Source organism: Limanda limanda, chromosome 1 (assembly GCF_963576545.1).
Source record: "Limanda limanda chromosome 1, fLimLim1.1, whole genome shotgun sequence".
Lineage (NCBI taxonomy): Eukaryota > Metazoa > Chordata > Actinopteri > Pleuronectiformes > Pleuronectidae > Limanda > Limanda limanda.
In genome coordinates, this window is record NC_083636.1 from 5,345,838 (window position 1) to 5,372,248 (window position 26,411).

The 26,411-nt window shown below is 44.6% G+C and overlaps 1 protein-coding gene across 3 annotated transcripts in view; it reads left to right on the forward strand.

Moving 5' to 3' along the window:
- The window catches only part of rxraa (retinoid X receptor, alpha a), a 107,671-nt gene that overhangs the window by 32,880 nt on the left and 48,380 nt on the right, over positions 1-26,411 (forward strand). The gene's annotated exons all lie outside the window — the stretch shown is intronic.

The window sequence follows — 26,411 nt, forward strand, 5'->3', positions numbered from 1 at the left end:
CAGTCTCTGAACACCATCATATTCCCTTTCTAATGCTTCTAGTCCATCTTATCTAAAGGGGATTCACAGAATAACCCACAGAATCTGTCATGTCTGCCGATGGGAATCCACCGAGCCACACGACCCTGTGGCGTCCGCTTGCCACCGCGGCCGCAGCTCGGATGCGAAGGTAGAGGTGGAGGTCTCTCCCGGCTACACGGAGCGATGGCAGCTGTCCACGACAGGTCACTAGGAATCAGAGCAACTAAGCCTTTGATAACTCTCTGAGCCGATAATCCCACGGCAGCACCATCGGAGTGAAATACTATCTCATTGTTGTAGCGCGGACCCGGCGCCGAGCGCGGCGGCGTGCTGGCAGCCGGGGACACGGGACAGTGCGAGAAGTGGGCGTGTCCTCGCCATCATGCCGTCATCGTCGTCTCCACAGTGTGATGAAGGGGTTGGGAGCCGAGAGTTGAAGTTGAATTTTTAAAAAACCAAGTCGAAATCCTCAGAGGCCGTCATTATGAATTTAAATTTGGATCATGGCAGCACAAAAGAAACAGCATTTAAATTTAAATTATCCGGAGTACGGCATAATAATTGACTGGCTGATAAATATTTGGAGCAGAATACAAATGTGTCCATTGTTCTTTTAAAAAATCCGAAAGGCCTCTTTGTTATTTCAAGCAGAAAACTCGTTATCGTTTTCTTTAAATGCATGTTTCTATCGTGTCGTTAGTTATATTTAACTCGTAGATAAGGTATTCTCTCAGAGGCAGTTTTCACAGATGAGATGAAATTTCACGCTGCCACAGATTCCCGCTCTCCTCGGAGTCGATCCTGACCCCACGAGTGAGGTTTTCACAGCACCAGCTCGGCATCTGGAAGAAAGAGAAAGAAAGAAAGAGGAGAAAACCGTGCATTTTTTATTAGCATTAATTAAACATGAATAAGCAAGTTCTCATTCTTCAGGCCCCCATGTTTCCCAACATAGAACAGTATGTTAATCACCATGGAAAAAGCACGTCGGGTTCCAGCTGAAATATACACGAGCAAATTAACCAATGGCATGAATATAAATGAACATGTACGTCCCAGATACCCCCCCACCACCACCACCATCGCCCCATTCTGGGTGTGTTCTGGTCAGCTGATCGAGAGCAGGAGAGTCAGAGGCTGCTGTGTCACTTCACTTCTCCCTCGATCCTGATCCTGATCCTGATCCTGATCCTGATCCTGATCCTGATCCTGATCCTGATCCTGATCCTGATCCTGATCCTGATCCTGATCCTGATCCTGATCCTCATCGCTGTATCAACAGGGCTGAGTGAGTGCTGAGGGACACTTGGCTCCTCTCGCCACAGATAAACATGGGAGGAGCGGGATGGGAAAGAACCACATGCGTGTCACACGGGCAGGAGGAGAAGAGGTTTGTCCGGGAACACCGGGAAACATGTTCTTCCTGCGCTTAAAAAATGCACTTAGATCAATTATTAACATAGATTTGACGAAGATATATTAGATTCAAGATTAGATTAGATTCAACTTTATTGTCATTGCACAGCACAAGTACTTATACCACGAAATGCAGTTCAGCATCTAACCAGAAGTGCAAAAAAAAGGCAGTAAAAAGTGCATATTAAAGTGAAAATGTAAATAAATAAGATCTGTACAGTAAGAAATATATATATGGAATATAACAGTATTAACAGGATTTGTATGATATAAGAATGATGATTACACTATGAGCAGGATACAAATATAAATATATATAAATATGAATACACTATAGGTGGGATATACAGTAGTAAAAAAAACCTCTACCCACTAGGCCAAACCGCCCGCTCTATATTTTTAAATGATCATATGTGTTGTAACAGATGAACATTATTAAAAAAACAAGAGTTTCTTTGCAGTTCGGCGCCTGTTTTGTTTTTCCTGTTGTCAACGCACGATGATGAAGAACCCGACACGTCTGCATCAAACATCTGGATCATCTAACAGCATCGGGAACACATATCTGTACAAAGGACAACGGAAGAGGCCAATTTTATGTGATTTATTTATCGAGTCTTATTTTCTTTCGCCAAAAAACAACAACGCGTTTCCTGGTTGTTATGTTTGTAGCTTGCAACATCCGAAGCTGCTTTGGTACCAATGAAGATCAACAGCACAGGAATGCTGGGATGTTTTAGTTGGCCCGTCGACATTTTACATTACATTTACATTGACATCTATTGCACTTCTGTCCGTCCTGGGAGACGGATCCCTCACATGTGTCTCTGAGGTTTCTACATATTTTTACCTGTTAAAAAGGTTTTTTAGTAGTTTTTCCTGACTCTTGTTGAGGGTTAAGGACAGAGGATGTCACACCATGTTAAAGCCCTATGAGACAAATTGTTATTTGTGAATGTGGGCTATACAAATAAAATTTAATTGATTGATTTAATTTAGCTGACGCTTTTATCCAAAGCGACTCACAATAAGTGCATTCAACCCCGAGGGTACAAACCAAGAACAACAAGAATCAAGAAAGTACAATTTCTTCAAAAATAAAGCAAAACTACAAGATGCTATCAGTAAGTGCTATTTAAGTGCTACTAAATTGTTAGTTTCAAAAATTGTTAGTTTGTTTTTTTAGTGTTTTTTTATTCAGGTATAGTCGGAAGAGGTGTGTTTTTTCATTTGTAGTGTCACCACAACACTAGGTCCCAATCTTGAATCATGTGGCCGTAGAAGCGCTTTAGTTTTTATTTCTTGAGAGATGTGATCCATCGTGCTGTTGTGGGTCCAAATCCCGACACGTCCACCTCAGTGTCCCTGTTTGTTCACTGGCCCGTGTGTTAAGCATCCGGTGGGTGGGGGGGGGGGGCGGAGTTGTCCTTTTTTAGAATCCGACCGGGAGCTTGTTGCTGTCAGCGGCGGTTCTGGCGGTTCTGGCTCCGCCTCCTCTGACCACGCTCAGTTACCTCCGTCCTCGTCCATGGGAATGTGAAGGGCAACAGCAGCCACACATCATCAGACTCTGTGTGTGTCCCCGGAGGACGAGAAGCCGGGAGGAGAGAGAGAGAGAGAAAGAGAGAGAGAAAGAGAGAGAGAGAGAGAGGGAGAGAGAGAGTGGGTGAGGAGTGTCGGCATTTTGACGCTAAAGCGATTCGACACGCTTGGCATTATAGCCAGCTTGGTGGCAGCAAGAGGGGGGGGAGAGGGGGTTCCGAATGTCACCGGACCCGATCTCGTGAAGGAGGAAGGTCAGAAACGTAGCACCTGCCCCCCCCCACCCCCCAGCTCTCGATGGCTCCACCCCCAATGCGTCCAGGAAGGGCAAACCAGGAACTGAGGGGTTGGAGGGGTGGAGGACGGAGGGGTGGAGGGTCGGTGAAGTCTGGAGGAAGATGTGTGCGCTTGGTGGTGGTGGTGGTGGGGGGGGTGCTGACCTCACAATGTCACATGTCTATCCTGCACAGAAACAAGTCCACCCCAGTGCGCTAATGCAGGACTGTACACGCTGGGGATGCAAGAGGTGGAAGTGTGTGTGTCTGTGTGTGTGTGTGGGGGGGGGGTCTGTCCTCAGAGAGCCACTTCTGGGGGGTGCGTGGAGAACAGAGAGTGACGGGGGGGCGAGGTGGGGTGGGGGGGGGGGGGTGACGTGTAATGCAACAGCTAATGGAAATGTCTTGTTGGGACCGAGCTGGTCGGAGGAGGCGTGGCCCCTGGAGGAGCAGACGTGGTCGCTGTGGCGACACTAAAGCTTTCGCCCCCCCCTCCTTTTATTTTTTTTTTTCACCCACCAAACAAACGCACAACAATCCAGAAGCTCGGGTCTCAAAGTGGAACACAAAGTGAAGATCATCGGAGGTTGATCTGAGGCCCAAAAAATGACGAATAAAACTTTGTGACGACGGCAAAATATGTGAAAAATAGAGGATGAGATGAATTAGCTTCATCTTTTAATCCGACTCTGCTCCCGCCCACCCGCCTGCCCCCCCGGTGGCGTTGGCGTTGGAGTCGATGCAGAAAAGTTGACCTTTAGTGTCTGCCAATGGGACCGGATCAGTCAATGGGACTGTTTGTGGAAGTCGGGAAAAGAGCCGCGGGTGCATCATGTCCACAAGTCCATTACCGCCACTGACATCGAGCTAATTGACTAACGCGGTTCTGTGCAGCGGCGGTGGCCGTGGCGGCGGCGGCGGTGGCATGACTTTAAAATGAGCACATGGCGAAAGAGAGAGAGTGAGATCCAGAGGGCGAGCGATCGGGGGAGGAGACAGAACTCGATGTTCTCAGCATCGACGTACCCCCCCGGTGGTTGTTGATCACAGGGGTCCGACCCCGTGTGGGTCAGTTAGCCGAGACCTTCATGACTCAGGCTGATCAGATCTCCTGGTTCACGAAGCTCTGATGAGACTGAAAGGAAAAAGTGACGAGCAGTGAAAAGAGATAAAAACAAGTGAAACGGACGAAAAGAGCCGGAGAAAATACTGTGAATAATTCGGAAATGTTCTCTTTTTGCTCAAATTTCACACTGTTGCTATGACACAGTCGTAACAAGTTATTTGAAGACATCACCTTCAGCTCGGGAGAAATGTTTCCACTATTTCAAATGTGGAGGCGGAGCAGAGATCTACTGGATCGCTAATGGATCCTTGAAATTAACAAAATAAAGGCATGGAAAAGAGACGGAATGTTTATATTTACTGCAAAAAATTGAAATTAAAGTTACTTCTTTTAACCTGTGCACATGATGTTAACAATCAGGCAACGCTAACTTATTTATATTTATGATATCGTCAAGATACAATTTACGAGGTACATTTCAAACCGTTGCTATAACACAGTCGTAACAAGTTATTTGAAGACATCACCTTCAGCTCGGTAGAAATGTTTCCACTATTTCAAATGTGGAGGCGGAGCAGAGATCTACTGGATCGCTAATGGATCCTTGAAATTAACAAAATAAAGGCATGGAAAAGAGACGGAATGTTTATATTTACTGCAAAAAATTGAAATTAAAGTTACTTCTTTTAACCTGTGCACATGATGTTAACAATCAGGCAACGCTAACTTATTTATATTTATGATATCGTCAAGATACAATTTACGAGGTACATTTCAAACCGTTGCTATAACACAGTCGTAACAAGCTATTTGAAGACATCACCTTCAGCTCGGTAGAAATGTTTCCACTATTTCAAATGTGGAGGCGGAGCAGAGATCTACTGGATCGCTAATGGATCCTTGAAATTAACAAAATAAAGGCATGGAAAAGAGACGGAATGTTTATATTTACTGCAAAAAATTGAAATTAAAGTTACTTCTTTTAACCTGTGCACATGATGTTAACAATCAGGCAACGCTAACTTATTTATATTTATGATATCGTCAAGATACAATTTACGAGGTACATTTCAAACCGTTGCTATAACACAGTCGTAACAAGCTATTTGAAGACATCACCTTCAGCTCGGTAGAAATGTTTCCACTATTTCAAATGTGGAGGCGGAGCAGAGATCTACTGGATCGCTAATGGATCCTTGAAATTAACAAAATAAAGGCATGGAAAAGAGACGGAATGTTTATATTTACTGCAAAAAATTGAAATTAAAGTTACTTCTTTTAACCTGTGCACATGATGTTAACAATCAGGCAACGCTAACTTATTTATATTTATGATATCGTCAAGATACAATTAACGAGGTACATTTCAAACCGTTGCTATAACACAGTCGTAACAAGTTATTTGAAGACATCACCTTCAGCTCGGGAGAAATGTTTCCACTATTTCAAATGTGGAGGCGGAGCAGAGATCTACTGGATCACTAATGGATCCTTGAAATTAACAAAATAAAGGCATGGAAAAGAGACTGAATGAAGTCTGAACTTTATATTTACTGCAAAAGTAAATAGAAATTAAAGTTACTTCTTCTTTTACCCCTGTGCACATGATGCTAACAATCAGGCAACGCTAACTTCTTTACATTTATGATATCGTCAATATACAATTTACGAGGTAAATTTCAAACTGTTGCTATAACACGATCGTAACAAGCTATTTGAAGACATCACCTTCAGCTCCATCGTGTGTGTGTGTGTGTGTGCGTCGTCCTCATTTACATCGTCACCTGCCTTGATTGCTTCGCCCTCGGGCTGCAGGAGAGGAATCGCCCAGGGGAGGAGTTAATCATTTACGTGACAGATTTGCTCTAAATATTATGAAACGTTGGAGGACGTGGAACATTTAGTCCCTATCTGGTTAATGCTATAGTCCAGTGAAGATCTGTTCTCTCTCTCCGGGGAGAAGACAACAGCGTTATCAGGGACGAGAGCTTAATGCCACAAAGCAAAGCTGCCACAAAACCCTAATGCCTTTTGCTTTTTCATTTTTTTTGCAGGAGCAATCTGTGCATAAGTGTGCTTGTGCGTCAAAATGTGCATGTGTGCATATAAATATATACTTTGTAACTGTATTTACAAAGGCTGTGTTGCTCTTCCTCTCTCTGGCAGCTGCGTTTGACAGCTTTATAGATTTCACATGTACCACACAGACGAGAGATTAGAAAGAGCTCACACACACACACACACACACACACACACACACACACACAAAAACAACAACATGACTTTGCTTCTCTGCACCGTGATTTGTTTTCACAGTTTATCGGGTCGTGATTTCACCGAACCTCGACGTCAAAAAGAGCGATACAAGCAGCTGCCTTGTAACCCGAGCTGATGATGAGCCTGTATTTGTGTTTATTTAACACCCTCCCTGCCATCTGCTCCGTGTATTGTGATACACACTGCTGGCAGGGAACACATGTGTATGAGCCTGATGATGACACAACAGCCGGGTTTAGTTGCCGCCGGATCCATTATTCAGATTCAGCTCAGCTCGAAAACCGAATCAAGACGAGAACACAGACGGTGTCGAGTGTCCGATGCAAACAGAAGAGAGAGAGAGAGAGAGAGAGAGAGGGACACAAATCGCTCCACGTTCTGTCATGTTTGCTGTTGACATCGTTATGCTTAAAACAACAAGGGGGGGGGGGGTTTGCTGCCCTCCATCTGTCTGCCAAAGGTCACACGGCTTTAAAAAAAATAATAAAAAGAGCAATTCCAGCTTATGGGAAAACAAACAAGTCTATTACCGCTGATGGCACCTTTTGGTTTTATGTGATTATTAAGCGTGTGTTGATTCAGCCTCTCGCTGCTTGTCCATGTAATCATTATAATTGAACCTGACGCGTGTGTGTGTGAGTGTGTGTGTGTGTTTTTGTGTGTGTGTGTGTGTGTGCAATCCAAGCACAACAGGTTACATAATGATACCAGCCTGAACAGTACATTACTCTCTGAGCGCCGAGCAGAGAACACTGTTTACAGCTTCCTGTTATCTGGCTGCACGAAGTTTATCACTTGTTGATAATATTTGAGGGATGAGACGTTGACTTTGGCCGGTTTTTCTGACAGCTGGTGATGACGACTGATCTTTAACCGCAGGATAAAGTTACCTAATGTGTAACCACGGCGTCTGGGAGTGAGGCAGAGCAGAGATCTAGTGGATCACTAATGGATCCTTGAAATTAACAAAATAAAGGCATGGAAAAGGAGACTAAATGTTCATATTTACTGCAAAAAAATAGAAATTAAAGTTATTTCTTCTTTTACCCCTGTGCACATGATGTTTACATCATCAACGCTAACTTATTTATATTTATGGTATCGTCAAGATATAATTTACGATGTATAATCAAGATTGGTTAATCTAAACATTCTGCAGATCTCATATCTTATTGTTTTTTCAATAGTTAATGTCTTACTACACTGTATGACACAATTTTCTTTCTTCATTGCAACTTCATGATAAATTATATTACATTATTGTTTTCTCTTATATTGTGGCGTGCACTCATGGGTGTGTCCTCTCACCCAGTGGGTCGATGGGAAATGTAAAGTCTGTAGCTATATATACTTCCCGTATGGGGAACATGTGCCTGTTCTTCCTGACTACTGATTAAACAACAGTAAGCAGTACCTGCGTCTCTGCCTTTCCTTGTCCTGCCACAATATCAGCTTAAGGTCATGACTATAGACAGATAGGATGTAGAGACACCTGGAGAAAAGCGTTTTTTTAACCATGCATGACGTCTTCATTCACTTCAGAAATAGTTATCTGATCTATATAAGCTTCAGATTGACCTTTGACTAATCACTTCCAAGTAATATACCCATCCAGTTATTCTGTAGACACACACACACACACACAAGGCCTCAGTTTCTACTGTTCAAATTACACAATATCTAATATATAATATGTTGCTTTGCTGTGTTAAAGAAAGGCCACGGCACACAGGAAGACCAGAGCAGCACAGAGGATTGTAAAAATATAATTCAACTGCTGCTGCTCCCTGTGACGAGTCCGTCTGGATCTGTGCTGCCTTGTCTGCTCAGTCGATGTCCACCAGTGCCTTGTCCTCCAGGGACAAAGTCTGTTGCATCAGGACAGTACTGGACGATATGCAGAACAATGACATGGACGTCAGATCAGAAACGTGCACCCGTCAAACATCAGAGTCTCTAAAAGTCATGAATCTGACAGAATGCCGTGACTGACACATCAGGAGTCGTCACAGATCAGACGGACGGACCAGAAAAGTTTTCACTGCGCCCAGAATGTCCTCTGGAACCAGTTGCCGGTCTGGATAACATTAAAATCAGACCGAGCCATATCAAACATATAAAGATTCCAGGGGAAATTCCAGAAAACAAGAGCGAGCAGGGAGCCAACACAACATCCTCCTCCAGAAACAGATTTCACTCAATGAAGAGCGAACAAGACGAGAAAGATGTTACAACTTCTCACGAGACGGGAGAGGATCCTCGTCTTTATTTAGGATCTTTGTCAAAACAGTCTTCAAAGATGCTGTAGATGTGGAGCAGTGGCTTCAGGAGGCGAAGGAAGGACGACGTGAAAAGTGACTGTAAACAACATCTTTCATATTTCCTCTTCACCGGAGGCGTAAGCTGCCACGGTTTAAATCCTTCAGGATGTTTTATCTGCCGCGGCACGTACTGTACATCAGAGTGATGATGCAAACGGATTCCTCGGCTCTGTCAGAGACGGAGAAACAAGTGGGCCACTCGTGTTAATTTGTTGCGTTTCAGTTTTATTCCGTGATTCAGCTGCTCTTACATTAGAGGATTGGGTGTTTTTTTTTTTGTCTTCTAGACTCATGATTTTAGTTTTTAATTAAGTTTCAGTTTAACTGGGTTTCTCGGGGATCTTAATCAAAATGTGGTTCAGCTTCACTTCACAGCGAAAAGGAAAAGTTAAGAAATTAAAACATTCTCTGCAACTTATTGCACTAGATTTTTTAATTTTGAGGTCAACTATTTTTTTCAGAGTTTTAGAATAAATTGTGCCATATTTTGATTTATCTTTGTCATTTATAATTTGTCTTTTTAATTATAAATATATTAAATCGAGTAATTTTGACTTTTTGAATACTTAGAATTCCAAACACAGAACATCTTCTGATGAGTTTAACAAGTCTCAACCAATTATAAAACTAAAATACTCACTTGTAGGACTTTAAACTTCACTGTTAATATTGAGGTGAAATAATATATAGTAATTGTTGATTTTCAATCATGAATACTGACGTCTGTAAATACACAATTAAATATATTTCCCATATTATAACACTCATTCTTGCCAGAAGTGCCTTTTGAGAACTTAATGGTGTATTTACTAATTTCTAGGAGTTTTCCATTCTTACTCTGCACTTCATACATTTAGGTGTTTTCGTGTAATCCCAAATCAAATCCACACCGCGTCTTAGAGGATGAGACGCTGCAGTTTGGTTTTTCCTCTGCATGTTTACTTCCATGTTCTATATCCCAGGTCCCACAGCGCAGAGAACCAGGAAGACACAGGGCTTCCTGTTTACGTGCTGCCGGGGAAGCTTAAGGGGAAAGGCTTCAGAAACCAGGGGTGGGGTGGGGGGGGTGGTGGAATTAGAATCACCCTCAGTCAGCGTGTATTTACAATCCTCCAATCACACATGACGAGAACACATTGACACGCCGTTTTCATTAATCGTCCGTGGAGCTTATAATTACAGAAATCCGAATCTCTGAGCGTCTTCTCCGTGACGTCCGGGTAATGTGACGAGTGAATGTGACAACTCGTGAATCCAGCTGCGAGTCGCCGGCGTCGCTAAAGAGGTCGGATGGCGGCTAATGATGCATCACACGGATCAACTGGACCACTTTCCTTTCTGTCGCCGCCTTTTCTTTTATTTCCATGAACATGTTTTCTAAGCTCGGAGCTCATTTTGTGAAATTGCTGCAAAATGAATGATTGTGTCTTTTAATCAAGCTCCAGTTCTGATGGATGGATGCAGACTTTTGGATTCTCATTTTTCTAAACTTGTGGACAGAACAATGCTTCCTGTCTTTCCCTTCCTTCTTACTCGTCCTCAGATTCTTCCCTCTCTTCTGTCTCTCTTTCCCTTTTCTCTTCTTCCTCCTCTCGATTCGTCCTGGATCATGTTGCAGCGGATGTGCTTCTCGGGCCAACTAAGGCAATAAAGAAACGCTCTACGTGATTTATCCTCACGCCTGTCTTGTTGACGCAGTGTGTGCTCGCCCTGCGCCCAGAAGGAGCGTTGACCTTTCACACCCGGGGGGGGGGGGGGCGGCTCACCCTCTTTATCTCGCTTCGCTGTGCAGCTGACGAGTCAATCGCAGCCGATCATGTGGGAAGGTTCCACTGACGAGAGTGTGTGTGTGTGTGTGTGTGTGATAATGATGAGGGGGGAAAAATTGATGTTTTCCTCAGTGTCCATGTCCATGTAGTTTCATCACCCGTGGCGGATTTGGGGGGGGGGGTGGGGGGGACAGAGGCGGCGTTGTGCAGCCACTGTTTCATCCATTAACTGCTATGGTGATCTTGTGACCCGTCGCTCCCCAAGGTCAACTCTGGAGGTCAAAGGTCGTCTCTGAAGCTTGTCTCTAATCTGCTCTTCAGCATCGCAGAGTCAAAAGGTGGAGATGGGCCCCCTGTTGGTGGTGGGCTGGACCTGCAGGGTGCTGGACCTGCAGGGTGCTGGACCTGCAGGACCTGCTGGGTGATGGACCTGCAGGACCTGCTGGGTGATGGACCTGCAGAGTGATAGACCTGCAGGGTGCTGGGTGTGAAGAGTGCTGGACCTGCAGGGTGCTATGGACCTGCTGGACCTGCAGGGTGCTGGACCTGCAGAGTGATAGACCTGCAGGGTGCTATGGACCTGCTGGACCTGCAGGGTGCTGGACCTGCAGAGTGATAGACCTGCAGGGTGCTATGGACCTGCTGGACCTGCAGGGTGCTGGACCTGCAGAGTGATAGACCTGCAGGGTGCTATGGACCTGCTGGACCTGCAGGGTGCTGGACCTGCAGAGTGATAGACCTGCAGGGTGCTATGGACCTGCTGGACCTGCAGGGTCCTGGACCTGCAGGGTGCTATGGACCTGCAGGGTGATAGACCTGCAGGGTGCTGGACCTGCTGGACCTGCTGGACCTGCAGGGTGCTGGACCTGCAGGGTTCTCGACCTGCAGGGTGCTGGACCTGCAGGGTGCTGGACCTGCTGGACCTGCTGGACCTGCAGGGTGCTGGACCTGCAGGGTTCTCGACCTGCAGGGTGATAGACCTGCAGGGTGCTGGACCTGCTGGACCTGCAGGGTTCTCGACCTGCAGGGTGCTGGACCTGCAGGGTGCTGGACCTGCAGAGTGATGACCTGCAGGGTGCTGGACCTGCAGGGTGCTGGACCTGCAGGATGATGGACCTGCTGGACCTGCTGGACCTGCTGGACCTGCAGGGTGATGGACCTGCAGGATGCTGGACCTGCAGGGTGCTGGACCTGCAGGATGCTGGACCTGCAGGGTGCTGGATCAGGCTTTGAACATCTGACTCTGAATATCTGAAGCTCAGCTCTCTCTCCTCCTTCTCACTCCTGGTGTTAAAGCTGTTTGTTGTGTTTAGTGATGTCACTCGTCCCTATGGTTTAGGGTTTGTTGTTCTTTCTCTATTTTCATTGTCGTAAATTTGATTCTTTTGGTTTTGAGGCTGTGGAGCTGGAACTGGATCAGGATTTGGACTCTTGCAAGATCTTATCGTGTAAAAAAAAAAGTAATAGAATGGCACATACAGTACCTTCCCCCCCCAAGGCTCAACCTGATGATACATTTAAATTCACGAGATCCAGATTCCAAATTGGATCTGCACCAAATCTTCTACCAAAATCAATGAATTATCCTCCGAGAAATCAAGGAGAATTATGCAAATATGATTTCACAACGTTAAAGAAAGTGGAAAATAAACTCCTGGATCCTGTAAAGAGATTTACGGGGTTCTTCCACATCCTCCCCTCAAAGTTTCGTAACAATCAAGTCCTCTTATAATCCTGCTGAATAACCGACAAATAAAAAACCCAAACCTCCTCGGCTCCTTGGATTCAAACACGACCTGAACTTTCTGTTTTGGCTCCGATTCCGTTTTCCACCAATAACTGCCGATGCTGCGTTCACTGCCCCCCCGGCCCCAGGATTGAAGAAAGGAGTTAATCTGCTTTTATCATGTGATGCCTTCAGTGCCTGTCAACCCTTCAGGCAGATGACAGCCATTTGACCCTCTGCACCCCCCCCCCGTCCCATTCACCTACTGCAGCTAATCTTCCCGTTCATTACGCCACTTTTTTGTGCTCGTCTCATTATAACCACAAGAACGACTTAGCATCACGTTGGCCTCTTCGCTGTCTAGCAAGCTGACCTCCTGTCCAGGGCCCGTCCATTAGCTTACTTGTTCTAGTGTGTTTCCCTTTTCCCTACCATCCTCCTTTCTCTCTCTCTCTCTTTTTTCTCCCAGCACCATCCCTGAGGAATGACAGAAATGGAAAGTGGGGTGGGGGAGAAAGAGAGAGCGAGAGAGAGAGCTGAGATGGTCTACTGGGGATTGTGGGAACCCACTGATAAAGGCTTGCATCTTAATCCATCCTAAGGCCTGTCTTACGGTGTACTACCAGCTTTTATGTGATCATTAAGAGTGAATGCTCACGTGCACGTCCTCACACACGCATTAGGTAGACGTGTGTGTATTGGGCGCTTCACGTATTTGATATGTTAATGTTTTTTATGCAGGAGTTTAGTGCTTTGAATCCTGTATTTCAAGGTTCTTGAAATATCTTCAGTCGAAGCAGGACGCTCGTCTTCACTCTGACAACAAGAAGACTCGACTACAGAGTCGGTGCATAACAGCTTGTTTTATGGCTCATGAGTGTATTAAAAGCACTAATTAATGCGCCGCAATTTTCCCTGTAATGCGATGCAGTAGGTAAGAACCCTCTCTCTCTCTATCCCTCTCTCTCTCTCTCTCTCTCTCCGAGGTTTATGCCTTCAGCTCGCTGGTTCCTCCTCGGGTGTTTGTAGAAAATTTGGCTCATGTGCGCCAAGGGGGCGGAGAGGAGGGAGGCGCTCATCTTGTTTCGGAGCTTTATGAGTCTGACGCGTATGTCTGTAATTGCGGTTATGGGTGATTAAACTCTCCGTGCCCCTCAGGATCCTCAGCCAGCTATCAGTCAGCGTCAGGTTGAACCGAGCAGCGCTGATCTCAGGCCTGTGATTGGTCCGTGTTACAGTCTGTCCCTCACATGCTGCTGCTGCATGTCATCCTCCACCGTGATCCAGAGGAGCCATGACTGGGGTGATTTTGTCTATTGAGCAATCCATTAAAATGCTGATTGTGTCGTCTTCCCGTTTCGAAAAAGTATTTTTATCTAAAAAACTAAAAAAATCGAACCAAAAGACCCAACAATTGTGTTTCAGAACTTCAATTTTGTTCAAGGTTAAGTCCTAATAGGTGAATCATTCAAGTATTTTGGGGAAGAAAGCAAATGTTCTTTGAGTTCCGCTTCTCAAACGCAGTACTTTGCTGTTTTCTTCTTGTTTTGGGGATTTGAAGATAACATCTTTGGTTCTGAGAGCTTTTTATTTTCACTACTTCCTTAAAGAAAAGTGTATCATTGCAAAAGTTGTAAATTACTTCACTCAATCGACTCCTTCTTCTTGCTTTACCCTTGTCTTCACCACGTGTTTGCTTCTTCCAACCCAATAACCAAGCATCTAAGCAAACGAGAGACGAATCGTGTTTTATTATTCAAAGTATGAATCTGTATAACTAATGTGTGGGTGGGTGTACGTTGGTATGGGAATGAAAAACCAGTTGATCATTTCACGTCGTTTTTCAGTTTTTAAAAGGTCTTTTTATCTAAAAAAAAACAAAAAACTGAACCAAAAGACCCAACAATTGTGTTTCGGAACTTCAATTTTGTACAAGGTTAAGTTATAAAAGGTGAATCATTCAATTATTTTGGGGAAGAAAGCAAATGTTCATTGAGTTCCGCTTCTTAAAAGCAGCACTTTGCTGTTTTCTTCATGTTTTGGAGTTTTGAAGATGCCATCTTTGGTTCTGAGAGCTTTTTCTTTTCACTACTTCCTTAGAGAAACTAAGTTTATCATTGCAAAAGTTGTATCTTACTTCATTCAATTGACTCTTTCTTCTTGCTTTACCCTTGTCTTCACCACGTGTTTGCTTCTTTCAACCCAGTAACCAGGTTTCTAGTTAAAAAGCAACCGAGAGACGAATCGTGTCTGTTATTATTCAAAGTATGAATCTGTATAACTAATGTGTGGGTGGGTGTACGTGGGTATGGGAACGAAAAACCAGTTGATCATTTCACGTAGTTTTTCAGTTTTTAAAAGGTCTTTTTATCTACAAAAAACTGAACTAAAAGACCCAACAATTGTGTTTCAGAACTTCAATTTTGCACAAGGTTAAGTTATAAAAGGTGAATCATTTCAGTATTTTGGGGAAGAAAGCAAATGTTGATTGAGTTCCGCTTCTCAAACGCTGCACTTTGCTGTTTTCTTCATGTTTTGTGGTTTTGAAGATAACATCTTTGGTTCTGAGAGCTTTTTCTTTTCACTACTTCCTTAGAGAAACTAAGTTTATCATTGCAAAAGTTGTATCTTACTTCATTCAATTGACTCCTTCTTCTTGCTTTACCCCTGTCTTCACCACATGTTTGCTTCTTTCAACCCAGTAACCAGGTTTCTAGTTAAAAAGCAAACGAGAGACGAATCGTGTTTTATTATTATTCAAAGTATGAATCTGTATAACTAATGTGTGGGTGGGTGTACGTGGGTGTTGGAACGAAAAACCAGTTGATCATTTCACGGCGTCTATTGTGTGCAATTTTCTTTCATGCCTGCTGCTGCATCCGTGTGGTTTTGTTTACACGTGTGTTTGAATCCTATTTATGGCTAAAAACCAGGAGGAGGCCTAGAGGCCCGGTCTAATTGGCATATTAATCATGTGTGTGTGTGGGTGGGATATCAGCGTGTTTGTGAAAGATTCATGATTTGTCTCAAGAGGCAACGTGGGACTGCGGGAGTCCTGTCCTCCCCACCGCCGAGCGCCGACACTCCCGCGGCGAGAGGCCGGCGTTCTCTCTCTCTCTCTCTCTCTCCTGAAGGCAGAGAGGCCGCCGGGCGTCCGAGCCTCGGCCTATCACAGGGATTACAGTCCAACTAAAACACTGCAGCCTGTGTGTGGTAATGAGGAGCTGTTTCTTTACAGAGAGTTTATCTGTCAGTGGCCTCTCCCATTAGTTTGCAAACTTGGCGCAGAGTCTCTCTCTCCTCTGTTGATGTTGGGATGTTTTGTCTTGCCCCCCCACGCAGCGCCCTTTGGGGGGAAGTGGGGGGGGGGGAAAGGAAAGAGATCCCACACCCTCTCCACCCTGAGGACCGCTGCGAGTCACGGATGATGAATGATCTCATACATAAGGATGCAAGGTCACGAGGGAGATGCAACATGTCAAAGGACAGAAAGACGGGAATATCAAAGTAAAAGAGGAGGGAGATCAGGAGAAATCAGGAATAAAGACATGAGAGAGAGAAATATCATCTGTGTCAGCGCGTGTGAAACCTCTTAGCCGAGACTTGACAGAGGCCAAGTGTCGGGATCAGCTCGGGTCGACCTCCCCTTCGTTCTGTAGAGGGCCGAGAGGTCGAGAGGTCGAGGGATGAGAGAGGTGAGAGATTAATGTGTGTCAGCCCACGTGGAGACTTTAAACAGCTGGAAAACACTGGAGTCTTTCAAACTGTCACACGTCTTCATAGAAACTCGAACTCTACTTTGTATGTTAAACATTTGAGACATTTTAAGTGTCTAAAACAAACAATGGAATTCTACCTGTTGATAATGCAACTGTTTTTCCTGCTTGAGGCTGAAACATTTCAGTAACGTCTGGCAGATTGTTTCTACTTTTAATTTGTTAATTTATTACTAAAAAATTATTCAGTAAGATGTCTCTCAAAACTCTCATAATAATAATAAAGATTAAAGATAATATAGATTTAGCTCTTTTCAATGGTTAACCAACAATCCCTTTGTCTCTCAAACGTATATTTCTTGGTTTTATACAGTTTTATACATTTACATCAATTTACATACATACATGAACCTTCCCCAACCTGAACATATGGAAGTATAAAATGTCATTACATAATACAAATATCACAAAATTGGCTAAGTTATGATTAAAACATCAATTCAAGGACAAAAAATAAATTACAATGAAAATAATTTAGTTTAAACTAAATTAAAACAAATTAAATATATACATATAAGTAAAATAAAATACAGTCACAAACATGGAACAGAGTACAGCACACATTCCTCACAGCAGATTAGTCACTTCACATTTCCAATGCCTCTTCAATGTCACCATTCTTAACAAAGTCCAAAAACATCTCCCAGATCCCAGTAAAATTGAGAAGCTTTCTTCCTAATTACATATGTTAACTTCTCAAGAGCCAAACTCGACGTTAAGTTGTTTTATACTTTTAATTTGTTCATTTAGATACAGATTAACGACAAAATGACTCAGTAAGACCTCTCTCAAAACTCTCATAATAATAATAAAGATTAAAGATAATATAGATTTAGCCATTCTCTCTCTTTTCAGTGGTTACCCAACACTCCCTTTGTCTCTCGTCCCCTCAAGACACCGAGCCCTTTACTCCCGGATCCCTTTTAGACTTTTGCTAAATAATGATCATTCCTGACTATTTTTGGTGTTTTTTGAGACTTTTAATCGACTCCCTCTTCTCACTGGGCAGAGCCGAACACACAGTTAAAAAAAAAAAATCCCCCTTAGCCTGGTGGAAAAACCCGAGCTGAAAATCCTTTTGAGAGTCTTGCTGGACGGCGTGTGTTTGTTGGAGCGCTGCCAGTGAAAATGCAAGCAAAGGGGAAGTCAGCAGACTGGCTGTCTTCTGTTCACTGTTGTTCAGATTGACTCTGTCAGGCCCCGGCCTTTGAGGCCCGTGATCCAGGTGGTCTGTTCTCCGCAGCGCCCTCTCCCCCCCCCGGTGCCCTCCCCCCCCTCCTGCGCCGCGGCCAACCCGTGCCCGCAAACATGCCCGGCATCAGCAAAGCTTCCTCCCGGAGCGGTGGCGTCTTCTCCCGGCCAATCGCACGGCTCCGCAGCCATGGGCACATCGGCGCGAGCCAATGAGCAACACCTGTTTCTCTCAAGCACGGCTCCCCCCCGTTCCAATCATAACACCCACTTTATTTGGCCTCTGTCGTGGAGCCAATCCCAACATGTAATTCACGGGCGTCCAGGCAATGAGAGGCACAGGCACAAGAAAGTGAAATGTGTTTTTTTTTACCTCTCGGGAACGAAAAACCTTCCAGAAAATGACTTTCCCAGCACTAATGTCACAGCGAATGTGCCTTGTGTCATTGCATCATCGGAAAAAACGTTCCTTGCAGCGCAGCAGCCTCACGATGGGACTGAGGGATCTTTGTTTAACGCTGAGACTCGGGTGGAGCTACTCGTTCTGTCGCCTGTTAAAAGAGTCTGAAGGCTCCAGGTACAGACGGGAACTGTGGACACGGTCACTCTCGTTTAACTTCTTCAATCCATTTCAATATTTTGCCTCTTGTGGCAGATGTGGTCTCTAGAAACTGTTTTCATCAGTGCTTCTTGGGCTGTGTTATGTGACTTAGCTTTCTGTTAATTGGTAGATACGCCATTAAATGCTGAGTTTATTATGTAGTAGACAACAGAAGACGATATTTTCCACATTAGAGTGAGATATGGCACATCCCACCTGAACAGATCCGGTGCACAATGTAGATATTTGCAGGTAAAGAGTAAATCGTCTGCACTGGAAAACCAAAGCTCCTAGTTCAGGCCTCGACCTGAATCTACAGGTCAGCCCATCGTAACTGATCTGGGGACTGTTAAAGAAGAAGGAGCATCTGCAAGACTAAAGACACACAACAAAGCTCAGGCAAATTCTAAAAGTTGTCTCAGAAATCGGGTCACAAACTGGGCTCAAATTGATCAGGAACAACTTTAAAAGTTGGATCGTCAAGACCCATGGAGAGGATTGTTGATATCTCATTTTAACGTCTTACACAGGTCAGTCCAGGTCTCTGAAGTAATCTACTTCCTGTGGCTCTTCTGTCGTATCCAGACGATACAAGAGAGCAGTCGCTGCTGCTGTTGAACTCCCATCACCTGAAGATGGATCGACCCACCCCCCGGTGTTTGTGTTTTGTTTTATGCCGTCTAAACACGCGGGTTCGTCCCCGAGCAGAACCAATGGGCTCGATAACGAAAAGAAATCATAATCATTGGTGAAAACGCAAGAAGGGCGAGGGAGACGGAGAGGGAGGGAGGGAGGTGGAGAAGGAGAGAGACAGCTGCACCGGGGGAAGCTGATGCAGGTATCTGCAGCGAGAGGGAAAGAGAGCTGCCAGCGCTCTCGCCAGCGTCTCTTCCCAGGACATGAAAGACTCGCCGCTCCGAACTGGGATTATCCTCCGACTCTGGGGAGAGCCTGTGATGAGCCGAGGAGGCAGCAGAGAAGATGTGGAGAGAAATTGAAGGAAACAGGGACAGAGGAGAGGAGAAGAGAGGGAGGATGGAGGGGAAAATTAAATGTGAGAGCAAGAGAACCGGCGAGAGATAAAGAGACATGCGTCCGGAGGCTCTCATGCACACGGATGCCAGATCCACTTATGTCTCTGCTGATGCTCTCGGTGCTGAAGTCCAACACCTTTTTATTATTCCTCAAAAGATAAGACTCCATCTTCCTGAAGAATGAGCCACGCTGGAAACTCACCAGAAAGAAATGTCCTGGTTTGATCTGAAGCCTTCTGAACATCACCTCTGCAGAATCAGACAGATTAATCCGTTATGATCATTCTGCTCAACAGACGCACAACAGACACACAACAGACGCACAACAGACACAGGTAGAGGAGCTGTGCAATGTAAAAATAAATCAAATATTGATATTATCTATTTTTGATCCGTCATCTGCCCTTTTTGTTCAGTTTCTAGATTAGAAAACTCTTGATTGAAGCAAAATTTGTCTTTTAAAGCAAGCAGGTGATTAACAATAATGAATAATCATGATTATCAAGCAACACTTTTTAAAGCAAATGTCACATTTCCCTTTTTTTTATGAGGATTTGCTTCTTTTCCCTGTTTTGCATCATCGCAGATTAGCTTTGCATCTTTCAGCTTTTGCATCATCTGACGTTTTGAACTCTACACAGCTTTTTGATTTTATTTATTTATTTCATTTTGTGCACCCGGTGATCAAGAACTCATTTGAGACTCATCACGGAACCTGCAGCAGTTGAGTCGGAGCTTCAGTGGATTAACGGGTTTTTCTCTCTGTTGATTTAACTGGTTTGAGCTCCGTCCATGTGACTCGTTCTGCTGATAATGGGCCAAAAGTTAATTGATCTTGTGTAAACTGGACAGATACTGTCCGTGTGCAGCCGCGCAAGAGAAGGGGCGGGTAGTGGGGGGGCAGAGAGGGGGGGGGTGCAGATCAGGTCGGGCCTCATCACTCGATGCAGCTATATTTTCATATTTTTGTCTTTTGTTTGTTTATCTTGGACACGACACCCTGCTGGGTTTTGTGTTATTTGTTTGCTGCAAATCGATTCCACCCCCCCGATCCAAAGTACACTCCTCTGGTGACAATAACACACACACACACACACACACACACACACACACACACACACACACACACACACACACACACACACACACACACACACACACACACACACACACACACACTCTTCAGGACTCCTCGGATTGAGGCGCGTGTGTTTCCCCCCCCGCTCGCTCGCTAGGCCTCTTCCTGCAGCACGTACACACATAGTTTCCCATCGCCACCGACACCCCCCCCCCCCCCCCCATCCCTCCCTCCGACTGGCCCCGGCGATCTCTCGCTTTTTCGCTGAAAGACTTTCTCTCTCGCTTTCTTTTTTTCCCTCCCTGCTCCCCTGTTTTTGAATTTATCTCTCTATGTGTTCATCTATCGATCAATCTGTCTCTCAGCCCGTCCCCCCCCCCTCTTCCCCCCCCGCCTTCATCTCAGGCTCGTGTTGGGGGGGGGGGTGGGGTGGGGGGTGCAGGTCCAACGCGAGGCCGGGCAGCCAGAACACCCCCCCCCCGCTCCATTTGGATTTCATTACAAACAGACCGGCACCTCACGGCCGAGAACAAAAGAATAATAATCAGAGAAAGAGAAAGAGAGGCCTTGTAATGTAGTCAATAAATTCCCACTGATATTATATTATTATATTATTTCTCTGGCCCCAAAACCTAAATGGGAACCAGCTTGTTTTCCCTGAGCCGACACACATTAGATCAGTCGTCTTCAATCTCATATAAACACACACGTCCATGTCAGGGTGAGAGAAGTGAAACCTCCACACACGTGCAGCCACTCAACCTTTTATGTTTTCCCTTGTTTCCTCGATACAAATGGAATCAGCCAATCAGACGCCGCCTCTGGTCCGAGTCATCAAGTGGCAAATTCCTCTTCCCGGTGTCACCAGCAGGGAAGGGACAGTTTGTTTTTCCTGCCTCGGTAATTGGCATAATGAATCTCCGCGGACTGATGGCTTTATCACCAGTGAGTCATAACAAGGCACTTGGAGAGAGAGCAGACACGCACACACACACACACACACACACACACACACACACACACACACCTTGTGGAGTCGTTTCCCCTCCACTCCTGGTCATGAATGACTCCTTAAATCATCAACGTGATCTGAGATGATGATTTTACTGTAAACCAGCTTGTCCTGGACAATATACAGTAAAACCTATACCCTTATAAATTATGACATTTAACTTGAAAACAATAATTGTTATGATTGACATGGATTTTTGGGGGTTGATGCCAATATTTAGGAGTCAAATATTTACAATACCGAATTTTACAATTTAAACTTTAGTCTAAATAGCCATGGATTAAAACTAAACAAATACAACCTGATATATAGAACTTGAATTAAGAAAATATTGTTTTTGTGTACTCAAAATGTAAACGTAGCATAAATGCCACAAATGTCTGCATTGTTAGTCTTTAGAATACGTTTTTATATCAGTGTACATTTGCAAACATAAATTCCAATATCGATATGTTGGTCAGGCTCTGATAATAATAGATATGTCATATATATCCCCACCTCTGATTCTGCTCTATGTGTATTTCAATGGGATTCAGTTTTTTCTTCTCCAAGTTGAAGGGAAGCGGAAATATTGACGAGTCAAAAAGTTACGTGCGTGTGATTGATTCCTAATTTCTGTTTCTTTAGTTTGTCAAGAACAATTTGTCTGCAGAACTTTTCCTGCTCCAATCATCAGACATGTCATGTGTTCCTCCTTTTTCTTATTGACCTCCATCGTGAACATTTTCCAAAGCACGTCTTCTTAAATAAGTTGTTTCCACTACAGCTGTCGACTCGGCCTGTGTGTCTTCTCGTTCGTGTTCGGAGACTTGACACTTGACAACGTAATGAAAACACAACGGAGGAAGAGGTAATCAAAAGCATCAGTTTCCTCCGCAGCTGCCGTTGTTCAGTTCCACTCCCGCTCGTGTTTTGCCGTCGTTATTATCCCTTTGTGTGTTTGTGTGTGTGTGTGTGTGTTTGTGTATGTATATATATGCTCGGGCCATGTGCCTCCAAGTGTGCTTTGGCAGTGAATAAGCCAGATAAGGACTTGTGTTATGATTTTTATCTCCGGGCGCAACAAAAGAGGAAGCTTGATGAATCACAGCTTCCTGGCCGCCTTGCATATCCCCGGTTCTTGGACTCAAACCCGTCTCAGATGGGACCACTCAGAACAGTATGAATAATATAGGATTCTTTTATTATGATTTTCTATTTAATTTGACTTTTTTCCAGGGAAGCAAAGCCATTTACTTAGTGCCAGGGGGTCCACACACGGATAATGGGATCAGCCAAAGTTGCAGACTTCAGAAATCACCTCAAAGCCTCTGTTTAGTCTGAGGTGAGATTACACAAAAAAACGCCCGTTGTTACTTAACATCTGGGAGTTTATTAACTTAGCGCTAAGCCGCCTGCGCTAGAGAAAAGGTAATGAATCCTCAAAACCAGTCACAGAGCGCCCGGTGCAAATGTAATCTCTCTCTTCTGACGGCCGCTCCGCAGGCTGCGGCGGTAATTACCGCTGCACGCCGTTTCCCTTTGATCCGCCGCCATTGTCAGTTGTTGCTCGTGACATAAGCCGCCAAACAGGCCGGCTGTTTGTGTTTGTACCTTCTCAGGTGTGTTCCTTTTTATTCTCTTTGTAGCTGGTGTGTGTTCCTCTCGACTTGTTGCTCCTGACGGTTTCAGATATTGGATATAAACTCTTTTCACTGAGGAAAGACAGATTTCCACCACTGGGTTCCCTGTGTGAGATCAGGGAGGTGACACCATGTGATTTAGAACCACAGGCTGTTTGAATAATAAACAGAAAGCAAATATTCATGTAGGCTAAGAGGGTGAAAACAAATGTTCTTGTCCTGAAAAGAGGAAAAACACATGAGTTGGAACAGGTGAAGTTTGCGATCAGCAAATAACTCTGATGTGAAGTTGAAGTTGAATTTGAATCGCTCTCTTCTCTTTAAGCCAAAAGTGAGAGTGAAATACAACTATTTACTCCATTTGTTATGTATATTTATACGTCTGTGAAGTTTCTCAGTCGTCCAGGTCACGTTATGCAAAAGCTATTGAATCCAGATACTTTCACTTCTAACCCAAGAGGATTCTAAGTCTGTTTGTTTCATTCTTCTCTGTTATATAAACAACCTTAAACCTCCTTTCATCCCACGACTTCATGTGGATTGAACAGCTATTACAAGTTTTGTTTGGCACAACTTTTTACAGCCAAATAAAAAGGAGGTGTCGGTTACATCCACAAACATTTGGTATTTTACCTTTAACCTCGCTGGAAACAGCTGGATTATAAACAACAGTGATGCCTCACCTATATGGGAATAAAGGCGGCTGCAAAGATTTATGTTGTCGGAGAAAAGTATCATTTACAGAAACTTTCTAACAGCTCCTCCGATAGCTTCCATAGCGCCCGCTTGTTCTCTCAGTACGTTGCACATCCATCATATCTTCTTTCCCAGCCGTCAGACGAGAGGAGGATGGTAACAAGTTTCCAAAAAATGACATTTACATCGTCTGCAAATATATTTATTCTTAAGAAAACATTCTCATTTACCCCTCAAACTGTTTTATTCCCTTTTTTATTGTGTCCAGTTGCTCAACCAGATGTTCAGCCAGTCGGTCCCTCCTGTCAGGTTCAGCTATGATGAGTCGGATACTTTACACAGAAGTGTTTCCAGGCTCCGACTTCCAGTTACACTTCTGTCGGGCCTCGGTGCTCAGAACTCCAGCTGGAGCTCCGGCGGCTCCGCAGCTCCGAGGCCGAGAGATGGAATATCACCTCGGAGCTAAAGAGAACAATTAGGCCGTATCAGCGGATCACAGCGCTGGCTGTCGGGCCCACAGTTTGCAACAGCGCCAGTAATCTGTGGCTTAGCTGGCACCTGGCCACGGCCGGCCGCGGCTCCGTGGCCTCTCCAGACACTTAAGAGTCACCGAGGGCACTGGTGCGGCCCCCCGGGAGCTGGCGCCCTCACCCACACACGCTATCGGGGGGGGAAGTTAAATGAAATGAGGAGGAAATGAAAGAGAAACTGTGAGGGGACAGAAAGGAGTCAAAAGGGAGGCGGGAGGGGAGAATTAAGTCTTTAATGAGGGCAGTTGTTTGAGCAGGCAAAGAGAATCGGGTTATATCAACACGCTGTATCGAATGATGGTTGTGAGCGGCCCACCTACTGGGAAATTATGGGTGGGCTGTTTGGGCTCTTTTCTGCCACTTATCCCTCATTTAGTCCCTTTCTTGTAGCGTTAGTCTCTGAGATCACAGACGCCGGCGGAAGTCAGAAGAAAGGTTTGGATTCGTCACAGAGTCGAGTTTCAGCTGCTGTCTGATAATATCTCATATAATATCTCATCGTGACTCGGGAGTTCCTGTCGACACGTCACCTTCCTCGTCACGTTGTGGGATTTTGTTTGCACTTTCTGAATCGCTCACCTTGCTTTGTGTCATTAAAAGTAATGAGTATCCTTCAGTACTGTTTGTGTAATTGTGAAAGGATTATATAAAAAAAAAAAAGCACAAAGACCACGGAGAACAAACGACTGAGAACAAAACCCTGGTTTCATGGAGGATCCCCTGGTGCATTGAATAATGCTTCGATGTCCTTCGCCCGCTTCCCCCCCCCCCACGTCTCCGAGCTGTGGATCAGACGCCGGAATCCACAAATATAAACTCACTTTTCTCTTGGATCTTTGATGCGTTGTTTGAAGTTTGTTCTGATCAGCGGCTGCTTATATATCGAGATGTGATCTCCATCGAATGTCAGGGAGTGAAGAGGTGGGATATTCTCACAAAACAAATACAAAGAAAGAGTTGCGCAAACAACAGACACAACTTTGTGCTGTGGATGGATTGAATTGGACTGATATCTTGGAGAATGACAAATTCAGTAATTCTGCGTTTCGTTTTAAAACAAAATATAACGTCAATAATTCCGACAATATTTAAATATTGAAAAGTTTCTCAAAGATTTCACTTTTCGACTCTAGGATCTTGCGATGGCATTTCAGTTGAAGGCCACTCGGAAAGTCTTAACCTCTTCCAAGGTTTAACGTTCGATTCCTCATCTCTAAATGATCCTGGAACAAATCCGTTTATCCAGATCTGCTCCAGAACGTTATGGGTTCATTCTCGGCTCCTGCTCAAGAAAAAAAATCACGGGAATCTGCTCAAGAGCTTTTGAGTCACACACACACACAATCAAACGTAATGAAAAGGTAACTCCGACCACATCAGATGTTGAAATGTCATCCGCCCACAGACACACACACAAACACACCCCTGTCCATAAGTAAACACATCAGACTGGGATATTTACTGATAGGACTTGGTTAAGGAACACACACACACACAAACACACACACACACACGCACAAACACGTCAGCTTCAGTATTTAATTGTAATGACGGATAGAAAGTGTGACATTAGGCTGATGACTACTCATCCTCATCGTTGGAACTCGTATGTACATATGCAGCGAGCGTCATGAGAGGTTGAGCACATCCTCCTGCTGTCGTCATGGTGATAGAGACATCAGCGGGAAAAACTCAGAAGTGAAAATGAAGCCGTTCCACCGACTCCGGTGTTATTTTGAGCTCTGGGGTTGTTTCGTTTTTTTCATTTTTTACGCAACCGACTGAATCTCTTGGGTTTTTTTTGCTTGTTGAATTTTTTTTCCTCTGAACCCATCTGGAGAAATGTGAATGAGCGGCGTCTCATCCAGACTGTGACTGAGCCGCGGCGCTCGCTGCTAAAAACTCTGACTCACCTGCTTCTCCAAAACGTTTCCTGCAAATAGTAATAAAATAATAATCTGCTCGTCGCCCCAGATCAAGTGTAGGTGCAAGTGACTCATGACTTCTTTATTTTGCCCCAAATCCAATCCATGGAGCGATGGTTTCTTTCCAGGCAGCTCTCCCACCCATGCCCTCATCCCTCAGCTGACCCAGCGCCAGCAGGGTGCTATAGAAAAACCCATTGTTTGAGAGAGGAGCCAGTGTTGGGATATTCTGTGTTTCTCTGTGTGTGTTTGTTGAAGGGAAAAGATCCAACAACGTCCCGGTAGAGTACGAGTATTTGGACAGAAGCAATGGTTGTGTAAACCTGAAGCTTGCACCGCTGCAGGCGTCGTTGTGTGAGCACAAACCTCCAAGAAAACATCAGGACTTGTGCTCGCTTGCTGCCACAAGTGACGAGATTTAGAGGCAAAATGGAAATTTGGGCCTTGAGTAAGTGATTTGCTGAGATTTATGAGTTCTCCCTTTCTGTTTTTACTGCACCCCGTTGCCCTCGTGATCCACTAAATCTTCACTG